The sequence below is a fragment of the Protopterus annectens genome, chromosome 2.part2 (assembly GCF_019279795.1).
Source record: "Protopterus annectens isolate FY-2018-M chromosome 2.part2, PAN1.0, whole genome shotgun sequence".
NCBI lineage: Eukaryota > Metazoa > Chordata > Ceratodontiformes > Protopteridae > Protopterus > Protopterus annectens.
The window spans coordinates 1,017,777,027-1,017,797,105 of NC_056730.1; positions in this window are offsets into that span (position 1 = coordinate 1,017,777,027).

Genomic DNA, 20,079 nt, shown 5'->3' on the forward strand with positions numbered 1-20,079 from the left:
GCATGACAAAGCAGGTTTTGTGAAGCTGAGACAATTCCAAAATGGCCAATCACAGATAAGTGTGGGAAAAACGGCATGTATAAGCCCCATAGGTGGGAATACACAGCATAACCGATTGTAGAACCGACTTGCAGCCAGAATGTCAGGTGTAGGTGAGGGTAGTTGCTTCCAAGCACAGAGGTGGGGCATTGAGGAGTCCAAATATATGGTTTGGCTCCTTGTCCACAATCATGAGGCCCAACTCATGCAGGGCCAGGTCCTATAGGGAGCATATAGGGCTGAGGCGTGGGACCGGTTGGCTCATGATCTCACCAGTGCTACAGGGATAACAAGGACTGGTGAGCAGGTCCGTCACCACCATGCGGACCTGAAGAGATGCAAGCAGGACCAACTGAACCATTGGATCCAGGAGGCCCGGCAAATGCCCAACGCCCCACTACTGAGTACGTTACATGTAATTATTTATGTAAGAAATTAACCTAGCTGATATTATGGAGATGTGTATTCCAATATTACTCTATTCATATTACAGCTGCAGGTGTCCGTTCTGTGAACCACAGAGCCTATGGTGATAGGCTGGCATGGTTGCGCCACCAGGCAGGTCAGTAATTCTCTCCCTGTAACTGTAAATAAATATATAAGTATGACAGTTAGCAAAAGAGTGCAGTGTAGTCACTAATTAATAAAATGTGCAAGTAACAGTGTAAGAGGATTTGCAAGTAGTGCTTGATTACAAAAGTGTGATGCAGCCTGTAATCCAAACATAAAAATGAAACAAGTCTGAAATAAAGATGTCTCACCTGTAGTATAATAGTACATAACCTGCAGCAGGCTGAAAAGTACAGCTGCAGAAGCTGAGTAAAACACGTGTGAAATATATCCCTGTTGACATACAGAAACATGACAGAAGTGAGACTGTTGGAAAGGATTGTTAGAACTACAGGTAAAACATGTCAATAAAGCCTAGAATTAAGTACCATCCTGAATTGTAAAAATAAAACAAGTGAGAGAGTGTGAGAAAGAGTTATGAATCCACCAATAAAGTAGTACTAACTCCTGAATAAAGTATACTGCAGTCAGTACAGAATGAAATGAATGTGACAAGCAGAACCAAACAGTAACATGTGTTGAAAATGTAACTGCAGCTGGAATGTGTATCCCAAAATCTGGATATGTTGCTCTTAGTCTCCAATATGCAGATAGTATGGTTTTCTGAAATACCAAACATCCACAGTTGTCTATAGCTATATAAAGCAAATATAGCAGGATGATGTAGCTGAACAGAGCCAGATATGAATGTGTATGAATAAAAATGAAAATGTATATTGATGTAGCAGTAACATTCCTATCACCAACTTGTTGTAGTTATCACATATGAAACTGTAGGCAGAACTGTATGTATATATCTGCAGCTATTAGAAATGTACAGCATATGTATTGGTATTTGAAGTTGTTAATTAAATTTTCTTCACCCTACCCTATAACCACATATAATCCATTCCACGTGAAATTGGTATATGCAATTACAATTAACACCCCTGGACATTTGTCCTGTTGGTTCATACATATTTGCATGTATGTTGATGCATCTGCCCTGTTCATACATCCAAACCTAATGGCCTGCTGCCATCAATCAACCCTGCATGTTGTTGGACTGTGTATTGCTGTTCAAAATATGCATGTGTTATGCTTGCTGTTCTATGGTTTGAATATCTAGGTGTTTGGTTAATGGGAATACTAATGCATGCTGTTACAACTAATTGCGAATGGTATTGTACGTTACTAACCCAAACTGTCATGACATAATGCAAAACATAGGATGACAGGGAAGGCGGGTTCCAGCGGACCCACCTCTCCCTCCTCAGATGGCGAGTGCACCTGGCAGTAGTGCCCAGGCCGGACCCTCCTCCGGTGGCCCTGTGCCACCTGTGGGTGGAAGCGCTGCAGGGGGATGGGGCTCGTCCCCCCTCTGCAAGCGTGGCCGGAGGAGAACATCCACTCACCCTCCGTAGTGTCCGGACTGTGGTGCATAGGGAGATCTGGCACGCTGTGCTTGGGCCCCTACGCCAGCTTGAGGCACGGGTGGCACAACTAACGGGTGTGCCTGCTGCCCAGCCTACACAGCCCCCAGCACAGCCCCGTTCTGGGCCGTGAAGGCACAGTGGCAACTGCCCATGGGTGGGGATATCAGTACCACTGTTGCCATCTGTGGGCTCATGGGCTCTAGATATCCAAACATCCGTCCCCGTCAATTGTGTAACAATATATGTATGTATGTATGTATATATATATATATATATATATATATATATATATATATATATATATATGTAGTATGCATATATGTATACATACATAGAGAGGGATGTAGGAATACATAGACAGATGTAGATAGATAGAATATGTACAAACATATATATGTAATACACACATACAGATATAGATATATGTAGATACATATACATAGACAGACAGATCTGACTATCTACAGATATGACTGTATATGATAAACTCACACTCCTCCTGTCCCACCTCCTCTGTCACTCCCACCCCCACTCTGTCACACCCCCCCTCTCCATATCTATAGCAAAATATGTACATCGATATATATATGTGTATATGTATACAGACATATATATATATATATATATATATATATATATATATATATTTTTTTTCCCAATAATTCTTTTATTTTCCATAATATGAAACAATGCATACAGCAAGAATGAAAAACATTGTAGTATTGAACATTAAAATGAAGCGTTGAATAGTTACAGAATATAATAAGTACCCAAACAATTTAACATAGATATAAGTGAGAGAGAGGATAAAACATAAGGAAAGCATTGTCAGCGATGTAACAGATATATATATATATATATATATATATATATATATATATATATATATATATATATATATATATATATATATATATATGCAGAGAGAGATGTATATATATTCTGAGTGAGGTACATGTGTACAGATGTATTGCAACAGGTGCCTGGTGACAAAGGCATGGAGTGAACACCAGTGTCAAAACTGGAGTATCATACCCCATTTCAAATCACCTACACCAGTAACCATCAGATATGTGATTGGCTGCCCACCACTGCATGTGTCAGGGGTGAAAAGGGTCATAAATGTGTATAATAGTCCCCCAATGATATTCACAGTGGCACACTATTCCTGGAATACCTGCACATGGTATGTGTCAGCAGACATGGTGTGTCAGCTATGGACATGTAGGTCAGTATACCCCTCCACACCACACAATGGCTGCCACGGTATGTACCTCACATGACAGCTACAGATATGGAGAAGGACACAGTGACATGTACAACACTGTGACAATGCACTCAAACACATTACCAATGCACAGTGGCTGACAACACCACAGAGTACACACATACTACCCACATAGAGGTTACCACTCCTGGATTTACATACTTAAGTCACACCCATGACAGATGTCCAACAACCATAGTAACACCTCACACCATCCACAACCTAAATGACTGCTGTGTGTCGTCCGTGACACTGCAGTAGAGAGCACATGGCGGAGGTACAGGTTCCTACCCACAGATAACACATACCCTGCAATAAACCACACAGCATTAAGAAGCAGGACTCCCCATGAGTACATGTCACACATACCCCTGCGGCATGTTAGTCAGATAGGTAATACGCCATATAAGTCACCCTGTGTAACTGTTTGACAGGAGCAGGTACCATCACATCACATGTGTCACAATGGTCAGTGTAGCAGAACAGTATGCTGCTGTAGTCCCAGGGGCAATAGCATATTGTATTGTATTGTATTGTAATGTATTGTATTGTGTGGTATTGTATTGGTATGTAGAGGTGCCTCCTTCGTGGAGTGGAACCACTGCTGCTGTATGCCAGTGTACAGGTACATATCCTGTAGTCAGGCTAGTGTTACATAGCACTTCTATATGTGTGTTTAGCTCCTCTTGGAGTTCATGTAGCATGCAACCGGGGATACCATCAGGCCCCATTCATGTTGTGTTTACTGCTTTTCTGAGGGTGGCTCTCACCTGGACATCTGTGATGACAGGGAGGTTACAGTCAGCTGGGATAAGTATGTCTTAGTTTGGGGGAGAGGGAGGGGGGAAACTTGTACTGAACCTGTCTGCCACAATGTTGCCAACATCTGTGGGTTCAGTGAATTATATGTTGTTGTGTACTAACTATAAGCATATTGGAGTGTTTTTAACCAGGTTGCTAACATAACTGAAGAAGGCCTTTTGGTTATCTGTAGTGTCCCCGTTGATTTCCCTCTCAAAGTTGCCCATGGATGTTTGTATGAGAGAAAATAGCTCCTTACTAGTGCTGATCAGACATGCCTTCCCTTTGTGGAATTATGCTCTGTCTTGCAGTAGCTTCCATCTTTTGTTATACAATCTGTCTATGGCTGGGGTCCACCAGACAGGATGCTTTCCCTTTGTGGAGAGTGTCTTGGTCTTATATGGGATTGCATGATCCATGCATTCTCGGAGATGTCCGTAGAAATCATTTGTGAAGGGGTCAGCATTGTGGGTTGTGTCTTCCACTGGCCCAGTGGGCTTAAAGGATACCATGTCAGTGTTACGAAGTGTAAAGTTTGCATTTGAAATGTCATTCACTGTAGTCATTTGTGCTGGTGGTGAAGGTGGGATATGTATATCCAGGGCAATTAGTTTGTGGTCAGCTCACAGTAGTTGATGATGTACCCCATACAGTACCTCGATACAAACCCTCAGAGTGAGGAGGTGTTTTGGACCTGAATCAGTGTTCTGACTGCTGGGGTTTGGTAGTATGTCGTATGGAGTGTGCCAGGTACTGTTGCACAGTTGTTGGCTGAGCACTGATACCTGGCCATTTACATGTGTATCCACCAATAGACAGACAGATGCTATATATGTGAGATATGTTGTATCACAACAGTCGAGTAGCATGTGTAGTATGTGTGCCACATTCTGCTGACATATTTTGCTGATATCATGTTATTTCCTTTTTCAGGACCATGGCTCCCCAACGCAATCCAGCATACTCTGCAGCTGAGGACAAGGAGATACACCAGAGCCTGATGTAGATTATGGAATACTCTTTTCCCGCACCAGCCAGAATCAAGCAGGAGAGGGCTGCACTGTGGCAAGACCTAGTCCATTGGGTAAATGACATAGGCACGCATAATAGGACATATGAGCAGGTACGACATCACTGCAGTGATTTAATCAGAAATGTCCATCAGCGGGCATTGGATATCCACAGGCAGCAGGTTGCCACAGGTGGTGGGGTGGCTACACATCCCTCACTCAGCAGACTGGAGGGACTACTCATAAGTGTTGTGGCTCCAGCCTGCCAACAACAACAGCAGCAGACTTGCATTATGATGGAGGCTGGAGCCACACAGCAGCAAGACTACGGGCGTGCAGGTAATATGCCATATGCATAGTTGACTGTTGTGTACACTGATAGTTAATGCATGTGTGAGGTGTGTCCTTGGTTTGTAGCTGTCATCATAGTATTTAATGTGCAAGTGTGATATTCTCAATATCAGCAGCTGACCTGTGAAAGTCGACTGTTGTACTACTGACCTGTATCATACTCAGTAACAATGGCACAGTTGTGGCCACTGACATTAATTTCCTCACTTCTGCAGGTCCCTCCGGTGTAACAGCAATGCAGCCTATCCATGCTGGTGAGTGTGTATTAACAATACCTTTAATAGTCTTGATAGTAATATATGTATATATACATTATGAATCATGACACTGAACATGTATTTTTATATGGATGGTTTTAATCCAAGCGCTTTGTAATGTTGTTGTTTTTTATGGTGAAGTGAATAGGGCATATAGTTTATGCTCCTTCACTCAAATATATTTCATATATATACATGTATTACAACAGAATTTCTTTCTAGTACATACACTGTTTAATATAAACTGCCTCCTGCTACACGTTATCTAATACATATGCTGTTTCCTTAAGAGAATGAGATGGATAGATACATAATTATAAGGATGGTTAATTAATTGGTTAATTGGTTGATTTTATACAATGCATCTGTTTTAATTGCACAGTTAGCAGGACGTTTTTAGTATAAATACCTATGAATTTGTGTTATTGTTGAAACCTGAAGAAGCGTACCTTGGCAGTACGTGAAAGCACTAGTTCTCCAACAAATACCTTCTATTACTACTTCGTGGTGTCTCCTGCACAATTTTGTTTTGGATCTTGATAGTAATAGTAATATTAGGCTCACTGAGTAGTGCTCTGTGTATGCATGCAGGTGTGTCTGTGTCTGTGTGTTGATATCTCGCATACTGAGTAGTGTGCAAGTGTGCAACTGTGTGCATGTGTGCATGTGTGCACCTGTGCATGTGTGCACCTGTGCATGTGTGCATGTGTGCATGTGTGCATGTGTGCACCTGTGCATGTGTGCATGTGTGCATGTGTGCACATGTGCATGTGTGCATCACTGGTAACATTGTGTAGACATTGTAAACTGTGTTTCCTGTTTTCCTCCCACAGGTTCTGGTGCTGCTCTGGTGTCATGCAGCAGGGAACCTGAATCAGATGCCATGGGTACTGATAATGATGACATCTGTGTACTGGCACAGAAAGGTATGCCAGGGTCCATAATTGGTCAGCCAATTGACAGTACACAGCTGTCAACCCCATCAATGCTCACAGTTATCCTGCCAGTACACCCTTTGTCACCAATGTCCCTAGGTGATGGACAGGATACAGTGGGCATTGACCAGGGTAATGTGGTATCTGTGGCACATGCTTCCCCACACAGCAGCCATGGGCATGGCCCTGAGATGGTACCACACAGACAGATGTCCAGGGGTTCTCGTGGGAGCATCCGTGGGCATTCTGCCCCTGTCAGACATGCCCACAGAGGTCTTACAACCTCAGCTATGTTTCGGGCTGTCATGCAGGCACAGTCACGTATGGAACGGTACACCAGACAGGGTCTGAGGGAGCTGACAGCATGTCGCACAGCCATGACTGACAGTATGCATGACATTGCGGCTGCCATCCGTAATTTCACTGATGTCATAGACAGACATTGTGGGGACATATTAGATCGGTTCCACAACTACATGTCCATTAGCCAGGGCGATGGTGGATGGTTGAGGCGTCGACGTGGGCATATGCCAGCAACAGCAGCAGCTGGCAGTCATCGCGGATGACAACAGGGCCGCGACCGCCCCCATAGTGCCAGCAGCAGCCCCAGCAATGCTGGGTCTGTGCTGTCATCAGACCACCCCAGGAGACCATGTGCACGTGGCTCTGGACAGGCCCGACAGGGATCTGTGTCCAGTCAATGAACACCTGCTTCTGATGACAGTACCCAGTCTGGATTGGTACCGGATATGGTCCGTGGCACCCCTGCAAGGCACAGGTACCGTCTCTGTGGCCAGAGACACTGATCTGTATGACCTGGCAGGTACAGTCTGTGGCTGTCCACAAACACCAGTATATGGCAGCCATGAGGTGGAACTGTGTGCATCCATACACACATGCAAATTGACAACACCTAGGGCTACCGTATACACGCACACACTGCATCAACATTGCCCCACCTTGTACTGCTGTCCCTCACCAACACACATACACATACATGTCAATTGGTGGTATCAGTGGCAGACTCAGGCATACCAAGTTCACACCCTGTGCATATGATGAAACTGTGCCACCTCCTGCAATCTGTAACATCAGTGCAGGTACAGGTTAACATGTTGCTGATGCACAGGGTGACTACATAGACATGTAGTAATAGTATCATGTTGTTAACAGTATTGTGTGCTGATATAATTGTGGGTATATCCCAGCATGCCTGATGCAGTAAGGGTATGATTGTCTTGTACTGTTGTCTACACCCATGGTAAGTACCATAGTGTATCATCTGCACATGTTGGCATACTGGTGGTAAGGATGTCAACAGAAGGCTACATACATAGGTAGCACAGGGGATAAGGTAATGAAAGTATTGATACGCAATGATGGACATGTAAACTGCAAGTGGCATGTTGCCCACACTGGACTCTGCAATGCGGATGTTTGAGGATGTTGATATGTGTGCAGTACTACATGAATGATACAGGACACACAGGAGCACCCTAGCACTGCAAGCTCACATCTCATACCATGCTAGACAGCCCCAAAACACAAAACTAACTTTCACAGGAGGGAGAGTCCCCTTAAATGTCAGGGATACTGTGGTGGCAGGACAGGTAGCATACATCCTACTACGTATGGAACCACTGAGTGAAGGCTCAGTGTCTGTTATTTGACATGTGTATTACTGCAGGTATGAGCACCTGGGTTTCCATCCAGTTATTGTACATCCTGACGGTATATGGTCTGTACACTTGTGTGCGCTGAGACTGGACCCTAGCCATCTGACCTGTGTATTTCCATGTACATGTGTATAGTGCCTGCATATTTGCACTGTTACTTACTGGAAGTGGTACAGCTTGTTTGTTGTACAATGGACTACATGCAGCCCTGCTTACTGTAGCTTTGTTTGTATGCATGTTTGCTTGCAGTTACCCTAGAACACTGATCCCACCTGGAATGCAGAGTTACACAGCTTCTGTGGACTCCTAGTGACATCTGCATAGCTTACTATATGTATGTCCATGTCTCACTTGACAGAACGTCACTGTTTGTCCTGTTCACATGTACGTTGCCTGTGACACATTGCATATGACTGACCTGGCATTTGTCCACGTGAGCAGTCATATATGCCAGTGCTAACTAATCACAGGCACTACACTCTCACATACTCACCATCTGTACCTTGTTCCCCATTGGCCCTATGTGCTGTTAATCACCATGGCAATCACAATATTATGGTAGCATGTGCAAAGGTCACTTGTCAGTTACCTCTATGGTACAGTTTTGGGATATATGGGTCATGTGGCAATGTCACAGCTGCCACATGTACACAGCCAACCCTCTCCCCTACACATGGACGTACAACACATGTATGAGATGCAACCACATAGCCAAACTGGGGACTAAGCACTCTGAACCCAGTACTGGCATAACCTGTCAGGTGGCATGAAATACTACAGTGACTACAATACCAGTCTGATGTAGACCTACACCGACAGCAATCCAAACACTTGAACACACTGGGCCATTCGTGGAGCCTCAGAATAGCATCCTGCTTGAGCAGCAGACACCTCTGCAGCTGGCACACAGGCATACGTTAAGCCGGAACACAGCACATGCAGCACATAGCACATAAATCCTGTGTGCCAAACAGTCACAGCCTGTACGGCTAGACAACACATCTGCTACAGTTGTGTTAGGTACCTTTATTGTCCGGTACAGTGAGGTCCCGCTCACCAGGCTGGACAAGGTGAAGGTCACAGTGATATGCCCGTGGGGCACTATGGTCCACCACATAACCCAAGCATAGAGGTCAGTCAGAGGCATGGACACATATGACTCAGTCATTGTCCATGCCACTATGGCTGACCTGTGATGTACCTCTGGACTACATGATAGGGAACATGGAAGGGCTCTCTGAGCATGTGGCACAGGCTGGTATGACCCTGACCTTGGTTGTCATCATACCATCACCAGGAATGCTGATGTATTACTGAATGCTGATGAATTACTGTAGCTACAACACCCTAGCTGAAAGGTTCCTAGCATATAGTCACTACATTGCTATGGAACAACTTGCTACCACTCCCACAACAGGTGAAAACATGCAGCACCTGTTCATCAACAACATGTAGACTATATGCCCCAGACCAGATGTGTATCCCTCGCTGCTAGGATGATACTATATACATCTCACACTGTATATACACATACCACATGCAGCACCCGCACAGAAGACCACAGTCATAATGTTATCCAGTGCAAATACCATGTATTCACATGTGGCAGGCATCAGACATGGGAACTATTGAAGGTCACAGGTACATATGTGTATTTGGCATACACATACATCATCTGTGTCCATTGCCATTACTGGTTTAATCGATGTCATGCATTATTGTGAACAACAACCCACACACATAGGCATTCTGTGTGACAAAAACACACGTGGCATGTGTGGAATTCAAAGCCATAACTAACTGTGCTATGACAGTAGTGAGAGACGCAGAGCATGCTATTTGCATTACTGGGACATTTGCCCTCTTCTGCTGTACTTGTAGGGTGCTGACATTATCTCTGTGTAGAGATTGGAATATGCAGCAGCTGGTGTGTTGTACTGGTTGGCAAAAGGGTCAGTTCTCTCACACACCCTACTTCCCAAAAACACACGTGGCATGTGTGGAATTCAAAGCCATAACTAACTGTGCTATGACAGTAGTGAGAGACGCAGTAGCAGAGCATGCTATTTGCATTACTGGGAGATTTGCCCTCTTCTGCTGTACTTGTAGGGTGCTGACATCATCTCTGTGTAGAGATTGGAATATGCAGCAGCTGGTGTGTTGTACTGGTTGGCAAAAGGGTCAGTTCTCTCACACACCCTACTTCCCAAAAACACACGTGGCATGTGTGGAATTCAAAGCCATAACTAACTGTGCTATGACAGTAGTGAGAGATGCAGTAGCAGAGCGTGCTATTTGCATTACTGGGAGATTTGCCCTCTTCTGCTGTACTTGTAGGGTGCTGACATCATCTCTGTGTAGAGATTGGAATATGCAGCAGCTGGTGTGTTGTACTGGTTGGCAAAAGGGTCAGTTCTCTCACACACCCTACTTCCCAAAAACACACGTGGCATGTGTGAAATTCAAAGCCATAACTAACTGTGCTATGGCAGTAGTGAGAGATGCAGTAACAGAGTGTGCAATTTGCATTACTGGGAGATTTGCCCTCTTCTGCTGTACTTGTAGGGTGCTGACATCATCTCTGTGTAGAGATTGGAATATGCAGCAGCTGGTGGGTTGTACTGGTTGGCAAAAGGGTCAGTTCTCTCACACACCCTACTTCCCAAAAACACATGTGGCATGTGTGGAATTCAAAGCCATAACTAACTGTGCTATGACAGTAGTGAGAGACGCAGTAGCAGAGCGTGCCATTTGCATTACTGGGAGATTTGCCCTCTTCTGCTGTACTTGTAGGGTGCTGACATCATCTCTGTGTAGAGATTGGAATATGCAGCAGCTGGTGGGTTGTACTGGTTGGCAAAAGGGTCAGTTTTCTCACACATCCTACGTCCACCCCCCCCTGGCATGTATGGAATTCAAAGCCATAACTAACTGTGCTATGACAGTAGTGAGAGACGCAGTGGCAGAGTGTGCAATTTGCATTACTGGGAGATTTGCCCTCTTCTGCTGTACTTGTAGGGTGCTGACATCATCTCTGTGTAGAGATTGGAATATGCAGCAGCTGGTGGGTTGTACTGGTTGGCAAAAGGGTCAGTTTTCTCACACATCCTACTTCCAAAAAACACACGTGGCATGTGTGGAATTCAAAGCCATAACTAACTGTGCTATGACAGTAGTGAGAGACGCAGTAGCAGAGCGTGCTATTTGCATTACTGGGAGATTTGCCCTCTTCTGCTGTACTTGTAGGGTGCTGAGATTGGAATATGCAGCAGGTGTACTTGTAGGGTGCTGAGATTGGAATATGCAGCAGCTGGTGTGTTGTACTGGTTGGCAAAAGGGACACACACTTGCAGGATTCAAACCCCTACCATGAAACACAAGACGGACACATTAGCACACACACTTGCAGGATTCAAACCCCTACCGTGAAACACAAGATGGACACATTAGCACACACACTTGCAGGATTCAAACCCCTACCATGAAACACAAGACGGACACATTAGCACACACACTTGCAGGATTCAAACCCCTACCATGAAACACAAGACGGACACATTAGCACACACACGTGCAGGATTCAAACCCCTACCTATGTTATGAAACACAAGACGGACACATTAGCAGAGCGTGCTACTTGGATTACTGGGAGGTTTCCCTTCTCCTGCTGTACTTATAGGGTGCTGACATCATCAGTCTTTAGAAAGAGGAATGTGCATCCTGTAGTGTGTTCTCCTAGTTGCCAAAAGGGACATTTTTTTCATACAAAATTGCACACACACTAACCCCCCTCCACACACACTGAGCATTTGCAGGATTTAAACCCCTACCTAAGGTATGTTATGACAATCGAGACGGACGCATTAGCAGAGCACGCTATTCGCATTACTGGGAGGTTTCCCTTCTCCTGCTGAACTTATAGGGTGCTGACATCATCAGTGTTTAGAAAGAGGAATGTGTATCCTGTAGTGTGTTCTTCTAGTTGCCAAAAGGGACATTTCTTTCATACAGAATTGCACACACACTAACCCTCCTCCACACACACTGAGCATTTGTAAGATTCAAACCCCTACCTAAGTATGTTATGACACTCAAGACAGACGCATTAGCGGAGCGTGCTATTTGCATTACTGGGAGGTTTCCCTTCTCCGGCTGTACTTATAGGGTGCTGACATCATCAGTGTTTAGAAAGGGGAGTGTGCATACTGTAGTGTGTTTTCCCAGTTGCCAAAAGGGACATTTCCCTCACACAGACTTGCACACACCAACGCCGCTCACCCATACACACACACTGAGCATTTGCAGGATTCAAACCCCTACCTAACTATATTATGACACTTGAGGGAGACGCATTAGCAGAGCGCACTATCTGAATTACTGGGCATCTGCTCTGCACCTGCAGTATTTATAGGGTGCTGACATCATTATTTCTACAGAGGTATGTACATCTAGTACTACCTGTCATGTGGGGGATAGCATATATATGCATTTGCAGCCACCTACTTCAGGGTCAGATATGCACATCTCACTGGCAGGTTATGTTCTATACCATGCTTCATGACCACAGGACCTGTAACACACAACACAACCAGTTTGGACCACCCCTCCCACATCCAGGACACACACTTTGCTTCCCTGGGAACAGTGCCACGATATGCAGGTGTTCACATACACCATTCCAGTTGTTAATGTCAGGTACAGGTATATTGTGTGTGGGAACTACTCAGGCCTCTACAACATTACCCTACAGCCACTACAATTTGTGAGTCCATGTGCTATGGCAGAACCACTCACCACAGCCACAAGTGGGAATACATATTGCACCTGACCATCTGCAACATGGGTACTCACTGTTCCACACCAGAGGTAGACCACCATTGTTGATATCTGACCATACCCACCTTTCCCTGGACATCCATATCCCATCCCCACCCCCAGGCAAGGTTGTCACTGCAAACAAAGTGTATTTATCAAAAGCAGACTTTACACTTGTGAAGACTGGGGTGGAAGACTTCAAAGGACCCATGCTGGGGGAGTATACAGGCCACTCGGCATAATCCTTGACAATTGCATTTTATGAGCATGTGGAAGGTTTGCATTGATCATGCTATCCCAAATATACCCATGACTCCTCCACAACAGGACACCTGTCAGGTGTACACCAGCCATATATGAGCTGTCCAACAGACAGAGTGAGCTAATACATTGCACAGCAGTAGCCCACAGAGGGAGGACATCTCTGAACAGTACTGGCACGACACTTCAATCCCTCATAATCATCACGAGAAAGTGTTGACAGTGAAATTGTCCAGACAATGCAGATAAGGCTCCCCTCAGTCTGTTATTGACATCCACTTACTGTTAGAGGTCCTCACCAACCCTCTTCCAGCACACACCAACAACATGGATGTGGCTTAGCAAATTCAAACCCTGGGATCTCCACTGTGTCCCTGCTTGACGGAGGCACAGCACACTAGCCTCACACGGTGCCTTATGTGACCTATTTTACAGTGGCACAGTAGCCTACTGTACTGGGGAGGCAGACGCCAAGCACACTCTGGCTAAGCTGTCATTCCCTAGGACAAACAGCCTAGTGTTGACCTCTACACCCATATGTTTAATTGTCAGATGCACAATATTTGTTGCTGATAGACTGTTTGCAGGTCTTTATTGCCATAGCATTCCCTGTTTCTATGAACAACTTGTGTATCTGTGGAAGATGTTTGAATATGAGAGGGATCCATTATATCACTTATGTCTCTGTAGTCATTTAACTGTGTGCACTGGGCAAATTGCTGTAATGTGGTTGGTTCCTGGAATAACACGTACAAATACCAGATATGTGTGGCCAACTGCTAAACTGAGATTTGGCCTAAGTGTGTGAGCATGCCCAGTTCAGGCTTTCCATTGCATGTTGTCTGACATATGTCTCATTTATCTAAGTGTGCGAGCATGCCCAGTGTGAGCTTTCCATATGTTGAACTCTGCAGCCCACCACAATTGTGGATGAGTGTGAACATCAACAATATCTCACGTTTATGGTTGTGTGTTGTGTGTCATGTTGTGTAGTTACTGTCCAACTGCTTTGTGTCTGAACACAACAGGGATTATACTGTGCCTGCAGGGTTTGCATGGGATACTTTGCATACAGTTGTCAACATCCTTTCATACTGACCTAACACTGTAGTACCGTATAGTGTACTGGTTCAGTACTTTCACTGTGGTGGACAGTATCCTGGGCTTTAGTCCTATCACTGCTTTACATTTTCATAGTGAGCACAACAGCCTGGTTAGGGGCCAGTTGACATTGCCCTTTGTTGAAAATTAAAAAAATTTTGGGGGCCCCGGGGTTTTGGGTTTGGGGGTTTTTTTTTTTTTTAAAAAACCCCCTTTTTTTAATTTGCCCGGGGGCCCCCCTTTTAAAAAAGGGGCCCCAAAATTTTGGGTTTTTTTTTTCCTTTTTTTGTTTTTTTTTTGTTTTTCCCCCAAAAATTTTTTTCCCCGGGGGGGAATTTTTTTTTTGGGGGGGTTTTTTTTTTTTAAAAACATTTTAAAAAACGGGAAATTTTTGGGGGGGGTTTTTTTTTACCCGGGTTTTTTTTAAGGGGAAAAAAGGGGGGCCCCTTGGGGGGGGGAAAATGTTTTATGCCTTTAAAAAAACCCCTTTTTAAATTTTAAAAAAAAAACCCCTTTTTTTTTTTGGGGGGGGTTTTTTCCCCCCAAAAAAATTTAAGAGTTTCCCAAATTTTTGGTTTTTTCCTCTTCCCCAAAAAAGGAACCCGGGAAAAATTCCCCTTTCCCTCCCCCCTTTTTTTTTGGGGAAGGAAATTTTAATGTTTGGGGAAAAAAGGGGGGGGGGGTTTTTTGGGGGGGTTTTGGGTTTAGGGGGGGCGGGGTTTTTTTTTTAAATCCTTTTTTCCCGGGGGGAAGGTTAAGGTTGGGGGGGGTTTTTTTTGGGGGGGAAAAACCCGGTTTTTTTAAAGGGGGTTTTTTTTTTTTAACTTTAAAAATTTTTTTTTTGGGGGGGGGGGGGGGTTTTGGGCATTTTTGGTTTGGGGGTTTTTTTTTTTTTTTTTCCCCGGCCCCCCCCGGGGCCCCCCTTTTTTTGGGGGGTATTGGGGTGTTTTAACCCCCCCCTTGGGGCCCCCTTTTAAATTTTTTTTTTAAAGGGGGTTTTTTAAAAAATTCCCCTTTTTTTTTTAAATTCCCTTTTTCCCCCAAAAAAACCCCATTTTTTGGGGGGGGCTTTTTTTTTTTTTTTTTTTTGGGGGTTTTGGGGTTTTTCCCCCAAAAGGTTGGGGCCCCTTTTTTTTTTTCCCCCCCCCGGGGGGGTTTTTTTTTTTAAAAAAACCCCCCCCCCCCCCCTTTGGGGGTTTTTTTTTTTTGGCCCTTTTGGGGGTTTTTGGGTTTTTTTTTTTTTTTTTTTTAAAAGGGGAAAATTTTAATTAAAATTTTTAAAAAGGGGGTTTTTTAAACCTTTTTTTTGGGGAAATTTTTTAACAGGGAGGTCCAGGCCAACTTGGGACGTTTCTTTTTGTGGACTGCGCACAGTTGACCATCTTCGTCTGCAACCTCCGAATGGGTTATTTTAAGCTGGTGAGCATCATAATGAACCGGTATTTCCCATATATGTGGGGTTCCCCACAAGCCTGTTTTAAAATTTGTTTGGGGGCAGGATCTGCATTTAAAGGGCCACACTGGGTAGGGTCCTTTGTCAGTAGGTCCACAATATCTTTATGTCTGCGTACATCTGATCCTTTCCATAGCTGTGCAGACCAAGCTTGTCAGGATTCTGGGGTGGTAGTTTGCAGTATCCATTCAGGCAACACCTTTGTTGAAAGGACCACTGTTGTTGTACACTGCTCTTTGGGTACATATCCTGTGGTAAGGCTGACATTGAGCAGTAGTGTGATTTGGGCATTCCATTCTTCTTGGAGTCCATGTTGGCTCAGCCCAGGACACCATCTCATACCATTGCTGCTGTGTGTTTTGCTTTTAGATGCTGGCTGTTACCTCAGCATCTGCAATGTCAGGGGCCAAGTCTGCTGGGATAGATATTTTGCATTCTGGGGGTTTGCACCTGTCAGGTTGGATGTTGGCAATATGTGTGTGTTTGGTATGTTGTTTGTAATATTTGGTGATTCAGAGCATATCTGTGAATTCCCAAAAAGGTTCCTACCATCAGTTAAAGCCTTGTGATTATCCTTAGTGTCCTGTACAATTTGTATCTTCATAGGTTCATAGGTTCATACTAGGCTATCCACCCTAGGGCATTTATAAGCCTAGCCAGAGTGTGTGTGCTTCACCCCTTGCTATGTGAATATTATGGCCATTTAGGGTTTACTTTACTGTGCCTCTGTCTGGAGTGACACAGTGAAGACCCCAGTGTACATCTACGATCATCCATCCACTTGGCAATTCCTGTTGAAGAGTGTCAGTGGGGGGCTCTGCCTAACATGGAGTGGGTTTCCTGTTCCAGGTGTGGGAGCCTCTGGGTTATGTATCTGTCCCTCCAGCACATCCATTTCATTATGTGTTGAGGTTGACATCTCTCACTCTCACAGCTCAATGGGTTTTTTCTGGGGTGGAGCATGTCCATTACTCCTGTGTTGGACATGGCCTTTTACAACAGACATACAATGGCTCTGTGTAGGCAGTATGTGACTGCATTCAGCTGGGGTGTCTACAGCCAGGCAGCATATGACATATATTTGAGACCCTTTATCCTCTTGGTGAGGTACCTTTGAGGTCTTTCTAACCTGCAGGTGTCAGGTAAAGGGACATCCCAAATGAGGCATTGTACTAGATTATGGGTCTGATAAGAGAACAGTATAGGGCACAATGACCTTGTTGAATAGATGTGAATCCTTTCATGATACAGTGTCCAATATAGACAGTCTTCCCAGCCACATTTGGGAATGTGAGTGTCACATAACAGGTTACTGTCCACTTGTGTCCCTAGGTCCCTGACTACTGCTTCCATACATCATGGTTTACCACCTATGTGGTAATTTGTGAGTACCTTGTTTGGTATTTGGTGGGACATTCATACTGTCCAGTGTCTTCAGGACAGTTGGGTGGGGTTCCTGTGTGTGAGAGTGTGGTCTGTAGCATGACGACTGTACAGCAGTTTTGCCTATGTTAGTTGCACATGGGTGGTCTCCTGATGCTTGTGCATTGTCAGTTACCTGGACGTATGGGTGTCTGTGCCGAATATGGATACTCCCCCTCCTTTTATGTTTTGGTCCAGGTTTTGGGGCCATAACGTATGATATGAGGTATAACCTGGTAGTGCTGGTGTGCTGTCAGGAGGCTTGCTGCAGGTTTCTGTCACTGCACGGACATCAATGTTCACCATACTGGGAGGGCCTCGGAGCATGCATATTGGTTTACATCTGGCATTGGTCAGCATTACCCTTATGTTTCTTTCCACTTATGTTTTCTAGGGTGGTGGGTTAGTCTTTTCAGCCTTGCCAAAAGGCTCTATGGAGGTGGCAAAGCCTTATCCAATATCCAGACACCCAGGGTAACAGGTGCAAGCCATCCCTGGAACAGCATGTGGCTTGTCATGCATGACATCCCAAGCAGACAGACATTGATCCCTTGGAATGACAGCCAGTAATTGTGCCACTTGTTAAAGCTGATCATTCTGTGTTTGTACTGTGGCATCATTCTTGGTGAGGGTAGGATGCTGCAAACGGTCAGTGTCATACTAGCCTGGACTACATAATCAGTGAGCTCATCATGTCTCTTTTCATGTAGTCTGGGAGGTACATCTCAGGTCATTCACACCAGCATGGACAATGACTGCATCATATTTCTACTTGCTTTGGGGTGACCTGCTACTTGTGTTATGTGGCATTGTGGCAGCCTACAGGCAGCTTACTGTACCCTTTCCCTTGTTTAGTCTGGTGAGTGGGACAGCAGTGTGTCTGACTATGGAGTCACCTATTACAACTGTATCAGGCATGTTGTTTCTCCTTCTGGCCTGTGACTGTTTGGCACACCAGCTTTGTGTACTATGTGTTGCATATGCTATGTTTGGAGGTTGTGGTCGCTTGAGTGTCTGCTTTGGAGGCCTCTGTTGGTGTGGTGTGTTTGTAATTCGGGCCTCTGGGAATGTTTTTCTGTGTTTATGTCTTTGGTTTGCAGTTGTGATAGGTCTATGTGGGACTGGGTTTGTGGTGTGTGGTTACCTTCTCCTCCTGACTAGTTTTGACAGTACTGAGTTGAGGGAGCTCAGCCTCTGGTTTGGATAAATGGTTGCATCTCTCACATATATTTGTATTTCTTGGGGGGAGTTGAGGGTTGTCTGTGTACTTGGGGCAGGTGTAACATTGCCTCAAGATTCACAGATTCAACTTGTTGTAGCTGGCCTTAGTGGATTGTATGTGTGGACATATTTTATTGCCATACTACTGATCAGTGATTACTTCCCTTTTTATGTTTGCTCTATCATGTAGTAGCTTCCTCATTCTCTTGCATGGTTTGGTAATGGCTGGAGTCCACCATGCCAGATGCTTCCGTATGGCATTGTGTCTTGTTGTTATTTGGGATTACATAATCCAAGCATTCCTGGCAGTGTTCATGGAATGCCTGTATAACAGGTTATGAGGTGTGGCCCATATTTTGCACCTGCACAGGGCCTTTAATGGATTCCACATCAGTTTGGAGGGGTGCAACTTATGCTTTACACATGTTTTTCACTGTGGTTTTCTGGCCAGGGACTGTGGTCAGGATGTGTATATCCAGTGTGATTACTCTATGGTCTGGTCTTACCAGTGAGGGATACACTTCTCATCTTGCCATCCAGTACACATGTTGCTGATTATCACATCCAGTATGCTTACCCTTCTTGTGGGAGTGGTATGTTGTACCTGGGCATTTTGGTTTATGGATTCTAGGAACTTTTGTCCTACAGTGTTGGAGCTAGTATAATGCTCCCAGTCTATGTCTGGGTATTTTCAGTCACCCAATATAATGTGGTTTGGGGGGCTTGATATATTCATGTATTCCAACATAGGCCAGGTGCAGTTCCTGGTGTTAGGACAGTAGTCTGTAGCAGGCTATAAACTGGGAGGCAGTTTTAGCCACTGTTACTTGACCATGGCTAGTCCATGCTGCTTCTTGTTGTGGTACCAACATGGGGGTGTGGTTATCCTTGACAATTATTGCTAGTCACCCTCCTTTTGTAGCTTGTTCCATGTTTTGAGGCTGTACAGCACAGTATGAGGTGTAACTTGGTAGTGTTATGGTGCTGTTGTGAGCCTTGATCCAGTTTTCTGTTACAGGACAGATATCAACATTCTCCATACTGGGGGAGTTTAGACTGCATGCATCTTGCTGTTTAGACTTCTGGCATTGGGTAGCATTACATCTAGGTTCTTATCCCTTGTGAGACCTATGGAGGTGGATTTGTGTTTTGAGCCTTACCTATTCAGGGCATGCTATGGGTAACAATAGCCTTTGCCAGTATCCATAAGGCCTGGACTGATAGGTGCATGCTACCCCTAGCAGGTGGAGCATCATGTCATGCTCAGCATGTCATCCCAGGCTGGCACACATTGGATCCCCTTTGACTAACTGCAATACTTCAGCTAATTATTGCAATTGATCATCTCATCGTCATATTGTGGCATCATGCTTGGTGAGGGTAGGATGTTAGTCAGGGTCTCAGTGTGCATATACTACATGGTGTTACATTCTTAACACATGGCATTCATGCCTCAGGTGGCAGGGCTGCCTCTGTCGGATGCAC